The sequence below is a fragment of the Sciurus carolinensis genome, chromosome 15 (genome assembly GCF_902686445.1).
Source record: "Sciurus carolinensis chromosome 15, mSciCar1.2, whole genome shotgun sequence".
NCBI lineage: Eukaryota > Metazoa > Chordata > Mammalia > Rodentia > Sciuridae > Sciurus > Sciurus carolinensis.
Window position 1 is genome coordinate 11153972 of NC_062227.1, and position 7349 is coordinate 11161320.

General features: G+C 44.6%; 1 long non-coding RNA gene and 1 other non-coding gene across 2 annotated transcripts in view; one reads left to right on the plus strand and one right to left on the minus strand.

The window, feature by feature from the left end:
• Window positions 1-5256, plus strand: part of LOC124965575 (uncharacterized) — a 37784-nt gene extending 32528 nt beyond the window's left edge. The window contains exon 4 of the long non-coding RNA XR_007105201.1: window positions 4133-5256. This is a non-coding gene — a long non-coding RNA (uncharacterized LOC124965575). The remainder of the gene's footprint in view (window positions 1-4132) is intronic.
• A 30-nt stretch (window positions 5257-5286) lies between these two features.
• On the minus strand, window positions 5287-5359 carry Trnaa-agc (transfer RNA alanine (anticodon AGC)). Its single transcript has one exon. It is a non-coding gene; the product is annotated as a tRNA-Ala (tRNA).
• Window positions 5360-7349: the final 1990 nt, after the last annotated feature.

Here is a 7349-nt window from a genome sequence, read left to right on the forward strand (position 1 = left end):
TTGGCTTGTGCAGATGTTGGCTTGTACAGACGGCCCCTCCACCTGACTAACGGTGAAGGGTTCAACTTGATTTTTTGACTTAACGACAGTGTGCAAGTGATTCACCTTCAGCACAAGCTGTACTTACAACTTTGAATTTCGATCTTTTCCCAGGCTAGTAATGTAGGGCACAAGGCTCTCTTGAGGTGTCAGCCATGAAGTTCCACAGGTTAGGTGTTTTCAGTGCATTTTTTATTTATAATTTTTCAAACCCCTTAAGGTGGGTTTATAGGAATGAAGCTGCACTTTCAGTTGAAAAACAATTGTATTGCTAGTACTTGCGGTGTCAAATTAAAAATTTACCAAGACCAATGTCAGGGAACTTTCTCCCTAAGTTTAAGGTTTCAGGTCTCAAATTTAAGTCTTTAATCCTTTTTGAGTTAATTTTTACATGTGATATAAGAAAAGATGCAATTTCATTCTTTTTCATTTGGATATACAGTTTTCTCAGTGCCAGTTACTGAAGAGGCTGTCTTTTAGTCATTCTTGGCACCTTTGTTGAAGATTAGTTGATAAAATATTTGCAGATTTATCTCTGGGTTTTTCATTCTTTTCCATTTCTGGATTCTTCCTTCTGTTCTTCCATATATGTTTTTATTCTAGTACCTTGCTGGTTTTTTTTTTTTTCATTTTTATTTGCTTATTTCTAATTTGTTTTAATGTTAGTTTTGGTGTATAGTTCAATATCAGGCAATATGATGCCTTCAGTTCTTTGTCAAGATCGCTGTGGCTTTGGGAACCTTTTTGGATCCTAAACGAATGTTTAGGACTTTTCTTTTCAATCTCATTTCCGTTCTTAATGTCCCAGATGTGGAATCAAGTGTACTGCCACAGATGAATGGGTGTAGACAATGAGCTATATAAACACAATGGAATGTCAGTCGCAAAAGGAGGGAAATCCTGCCATTTGTGGCAACATAGAAAAACCAGGAGGACATGGTGCTGCATGAAATCAGCCAGACACAGAAAAATAAACCCTGTATGACCCTCAGAAGCAGCAAATAGAATTGTGGTTGCTGGTGGCAAGGGGAAGGGGAAACAGAGAGGTGTTGGTCACAAGCTACAAACTTTCAGTTACAAGATGAGTAGGTTCTGTGGACCCAGCACGCAAGATGGTGCCTATAGTTCACAACACTCTCTTGTAGTTTCGAAACTTGCTGAGAGAATAGCATTTTCACCCACACATACACACGCACCGTGGTAACCACGTGAGGCGATGGTTGGGTTAATTTTATTGTGGTGATCTTTTCACCATGTGTCTGCAGAGCAAATCAGCACATTGTGGAACCTTAGCACATGCAATTATAAAAATCTATTGATTTAACCTCAATAAAGCTACAAAACAAAACAAATCCCGAGTCCCAAAAATGAATGAAAAGAAAATGAACAGCAGTTAGTGGCGGTGGGAAGATTCGGCCTGTTCCTTGGGGGTCCTTAGTTAGCATCACAGGATGAAAAGAAATGGCTGTGCGTGGCCAAACAGCAGTTCTCCAGCTGGCTGCAGGAAGCCACGCCATGGAGTCAGACCACATCTGCTCAGAGCAGGAGAGAGTCTCATTACACGGACTTGTCTTTATCCTCTGACTGTCCTTGGCAGAGTATTCTAGACTCTCCCCTCCATTAGAATAATCTGTGGTACCCATTTCTCAGCACAACCAAGACAGCCTACTGGGAAAACAGATGTCTGGTGTTGTTCCTGGAACTCGTCCAGACGGGGCACCTGATGTCGGCCCACTTGGGGCGCCCTCTCTGGCTGCCCCTCTCTGGCTCTGCATTACCAGCAATAGCCTTTTTGTTCCCCAGTAGGGTGTGCAGAGAGTGACCCCTGAACTCTGTCTGCTCTGCTCCGTCATCCTTGGGATCGAGAGTTGTGGTGGGTCCAAGAGAGTCCCATGGGAATGTGTCCCCAGAATGTTGCCTGGGAACAGGGAAAGGGTTTGGGAAGCCCTCCATGTCTAGCAGAATCAGGCTTGGCTGAGCCATGGGATACAGAGGTCTGACTCCCAGGAATTGGCGGTCCTGAGACTGTCTCAGATAGCCGGGGCAGGTGGCCCTGTACAGAGTTGGCTCACCCTCTGAGGAAATGCTAATTCCCTAAGCAAATAGCTTCCTTAACTCCACCCCGTCCTGTTCCTCACAGAAGAAGCCCCTCCCAGTCCCTCTTTACCTCTGAGACTATAAATAAAGGCTAGGGTGGGATCCTCCATCTTTCTGGAGGCCAGATCTGGCATGGCCCAGTCCACCACACTCCCTTCCATTTGAAAAGATTATTGGCTCCTGCGTTTATTTGACTAGGTAAGTATCTTGGTGGTTAATTGATAACTGGCACCATCCAGTCCTCTGACAGAAACTCTTTCCCTTATCCATGTGGGAGGTGGCACAAGAGCACCCCCACAGGAAACTATAAAGATTGGATGGAGAAACTGGTGCTGGGACATGGTAGCTATGTTTAGGTGGGGCGCTGGTCACTGTCTTCCAGGAGTCTTGTAAGTGATTTCCTTCCAACAGTAAAAGATAAAACTAAATTACCTTAAAATTCCTTCTAACGTGAATTTTAAAATGATTCTGTGTGTATACCTATGCTTACCAAAAATACCCCATCAAAACAATTTGAATAAAAGAAAACAAGAGACCACAAAGATGATAAAACTTTCATGATGACAACAATGGCCTTAAATTATATTTGGGAAACAATGAAAAGATCACACTCAAAAAATAAACCCTTTAAAAGAAATATCTAGAAGTGAAGAGTACCAAAGTGCAGAATACCTATCCCCTTTGGGCAAAAACCTAAGTGAACAGAATTTCTGATAGGATTCATAAGTTTTTAATATAGAGTGTGTGTGTTTTGATTTATTTTTGGTTGATTTCCTGGGAAAATTGTAATCTTCCTTCTAAAGTATCAACATTTTAAAGTCTAATATTTTATTATAACTTGTGGCTAAAACTGTTTTCCATGGGAAAGAATTTCTGATTTTATCATGGAAATCAATGCAGAAGTATGGTTTGGTTTACGGGTGGTCACTTTGCAGGCTGTGGAGCAAAGTTAATTCCCAAAGCCAGTTGGAGAGTCCCCTTAGGGTGCCTGGATACCATCTTCCAGATGTGGAATGTCTTGCCTGGCACAGCCTCCTCTGCAGTATGGCTGGTGGCCGAGACATGGACCCTATGCAAAACAAATCTAGTAACCCATGAACAGCTTCCTCCAGAGGCAAATATATCACCACCCTTGTAAAAGAGCAAGAATGAACCTGGGTTTTCTTTTGGGTAATTTTGAAGGTTCTTTTGGGGAAAAAATGTAATTTAGAGAGACTAGGACAAAATAAGACTTTAAGAGACCCTAAAACATTCTAAATTAATGCTATCCTCAGACACACAGGTTACGCCAAAGGAAACAAACCCAGTGAATGTTCTTCCAAATTGAAGGACAGAGCCTGGCAGAGCTACGGGGTGCACAGCACTCTTGTTCACCAATGGGACCTTTTGCACTCAGGCATCCTGGGGACCATCATGAAAGACCATTTGCCTGGGCGTTTCTATCTTGGCCTGTTTGGATGTCAAAGGAGAGGCTAGAGGAGCTCATGTGAGAGACTCAGAGACACAGGGACAGGCTCCAAAGCTCACATTTCCTTGGTGTTTCTCAGGTCCCCTCAACCAATACCATTGGCAGCACCCTCACCCCAAATTCCAGGTGATGGAAGTCAGAGGGGCTTGTTGGGCAGCCAGGCTGTTGCCGTCTGAGCTTGAGGGACTGTGGGGACTGGCACCTCCCACTCTGGGAGCACCCGGCCCTCAGTCCCCCCCGGCACTTCCCCTACCTGCTGGCCACAGACTCAGCCCGAATCCCTGTGGGTCAGGAACTCTGGCTCCAGAGAAGCTAGAAATGAGCACCTGAGTGTAGAATGGAAGTGGCTCTAGGGATGGGATGTCGTTGTTTTATAATAGTTTTAATTTATTTTTTCCTGTTACACACTGAATATGTATTCATGGTGAAACATCAGAAAAATAGAAATATGGAAAGAAATTGGGCTGTACCTGTTTGGATGACTCTGACCCCCTTATCTTCTCCCTGCTTCTTGTTTCTACTTCACAGCCCAGGGCTGCTTTGCCCTGGTCTCCTGGAACCATCATTTAAATGTGGTCACTTCCCTACTTGCTCCTCTCCACGCAGAAGAATAAAACCTGTATCCTTTGGCCTGGCTGATGTGACTGAGACCCTCTCGTTCCCTCCACTTGAATATTGTCCTCACTGCTCTTTGTCTCCTGTGCTCCAGATTCAGCCTTTTCCTGTCCCTCAAATGTTCCTGATGCCTTGAGGCTGCTGCCTTTGCTGCCCCTGGTGTGAAACATGAATCCTTGCATGTCCCCTGAGCTCCTGATGCAAGTCTGCTCCAATGTCAGCCCTGCCCTTGGAAAGGTTTTCCCACATAAGGACACTGAGTCGCACCCCTACTCATTCCTGAGCAGATCTCACCGTCATTTGCTGTTACCTTTTCTATTTATTTCTTTGCTTCCATCCCCCCAACTACAGGCTCTGCTTCCTGACTCAGTGCTCTGTCAGCAAGAACAATGGGACAATTTCTGATAGGTATTGCTGAGTCGTCCTCTGGAGATTATACCCATTTGCCCTTCCAATAGCATACTTTGGAGTATGCCTGTGTTCTCCAACCTTTGCAAGGACTGCTGGATCGTCCTCATGTCAGGTTCCCATAGCTGTCTCATGCCACAGCCTTGGGTCACCATTCCCCATCTTTGTTGGTTCTTGGTCGCCCTCTGCATCAAGTCCTAACTCAGTGTCCAATCTGCTCATTCCCTCCTACCCCTCTTCAAAATCACTCCATCATCCTCCCACTTCCATCCCAATTTCTGCAGGAAGCAGTGACTTTGAATTTCTCAGAAGGAATCAGCTAACTTTAAGGTGCTGTGACTTGATAACCTCAGCTGTCCACCTGCTTCTTAGGAACAGCACGTGTTCCAAATTTCCTGTGTTTTCTGCTTTCATCTTTACAGTAACCAAGGAGAAGTTACAACATTTCCTATTTTGCACTTGGAAGTCAGAGAGCTACCGAATGCATGAACAGGATGGGAATATATTCCCTTCTGTGCACTTATGACTTCATTCGCCCCAGTACGTGGGATGCACTGTGCAAACCAAGGATGCAATTTAAAACAGGACCACCAGTCTCTGACCTGTGCAGTTGGAGTAGGGAGCACCAATGTTGGTTTTTTTTTTTTTTTTTTTTTTTTTGGTGGTGCTGGGGATTGAACCCAGGGCCTTGTTCATGCTAGGCAAGCACTCTACCAACTGAGCTACATCCCCAGCCCCTAAGCACCAATGTTTGACAGGTGATGATAAGCTTTAAATTGTAACTGTAGTAAGTCCAACAAAGAGAAACACAGAAGGCCATTAAAATATAAAACAGGGATTGAGAACTATTCTGGGATTTCAAGAAAGGTTTGGAGAGAGGGGCAAATGGAGGGGAAACAAAGATACCTTAGACATCAGCCAGCAACCACCCCCCAGGACCTTCCAGCCCAGTCCATTCACAAGCTCAGTTTATTCCTACGAGTTGACCCCAAGCAAGACCAGCAGAGGTCAACCCACCATAAGAAATACAAACTTGTTTTTAAGTCACGGAATTTTGGGGAGATTTTGTAGACAAGTATAGGAAGTTAAAATAGAATCTGATGGTTAAACAGAAAATTACACCTTATATTTTTCCCTGTTGTGACTTGCACTGAAGTGGTCAGGAAAGTCAGTGTTTGGCAGACAATTGGCTGCTGGTATAAGAGAGAATGTAGAATATTAGTAATTCAAGGCACTACAAATGCACAGGACATATGCATGAAAAAGAACTGCAAATTCCAACACATGTGGACAAACCAGTCTTTCAAGTGGTGTGTTAGATTCTCTATCTCTTGTCCTCACAGCCAAGAATCAAAAGCAAAGTTGGATCCAGGGGTTTGCCTTGTTACAATAACAATGAAATTTAAAGGGCCCTTTCTATACTAGTTAAACATCAAATGGGAAATAGCAGCACTGAATACTGAAATAAGGACATTCAGGAAGACATTGAAGAGATGCAGGGCTCTGGAACCTGGTGACTTTCATGAATGCTCCCTGTCCCACTTTTTTGTAGTGTCCTGGCCAGATAGAACACCCCTGAGAGAGGAGAGACCACAATTATACCTGATCCTGGGGTGAATTTCAGAGTCAAATTGCATGAACAAAGCTTTCTGCAAGAGTCTAACCTCTGCAGATTCCACAAGTCTTCCCTCCAAGTTGGGTAAGCCTTTGTGATGCTGGCAGACATCTGAGGATAAGCTAGCTGAAGCCACATGGCTGTGCCAGTTTCTTTTGGGACACTTCCTCTGAAGATTTCCATCTGCCCCGAAAGAAGTCCTGCTACCCTGGTGCTGTCATGTGAGGAACCACAGAGGACTGGCTGAGGCCCCACCCACCATTCCTGGTACAGCTCCCAGGAGCCAGACATATGGATGAAGAATCCTCACGGGAGGCTTGTAGATGGTCCTGGCTGCAGCTGCTGTCTGACTAACCACACAGGAGACCCTGGTGAGGATTGTAACTTGGCGAACTTCTGTCTAGCTGAGTTCAAGCAAGCCACTGAACCAGGAGGGGCAATCATAGTACATGGTTGTGTGGTTTTAAACCACTGTTTGAGGTGGTTTGTTTTGTAGCAATAGAAAGCTGGGATACTCACCTACCAAAAAAATTGCAAGAGAATATTGGCTTATGTTGGGAATATCTTGGGAGTAGGGGTATGAGCCCACACTGAGGATGCAGAAGGCATCAGGTGTCCCTAAGCAGGAGGAAAGAGAAACCCAATGAGACTGCGTAATGGGTGATTTTATGTGTCAACCTGGTTAGGCTATGGTGCCTCATTGTTTGTCCTAACATCAGTCTTGATGTTGCTGTGAAGGTGCTTTGTATATGGGATTAAGATTTATAATCAGCTAATGTTAATTAAAGCAGGTTATTCTCTGCAGTGTGGTTGGGCTTGAACCAATTGGTTGAGGTCTTCCGTGCAATGACTGAGATCTTTCAAACAAAAAGGATTACTACAGCTAGACTTCAACACAGAAACCCTGCCTGACTCTCCACCTTCAGACTCCAGGACCGCAACATCAGCTCTTCCGCAGGCCTCCAGCCCACGGCATGCCCTGTGCATTTCAGACTTGGCACTCCACAATCACGTGAGCCCTTTCCTTGAGAGCCCTCCCTCTCTGGATGTAGATGTAGAAATAGATATAGTTACAGATGTAGTGATAGAGATAGGATATATGGATAT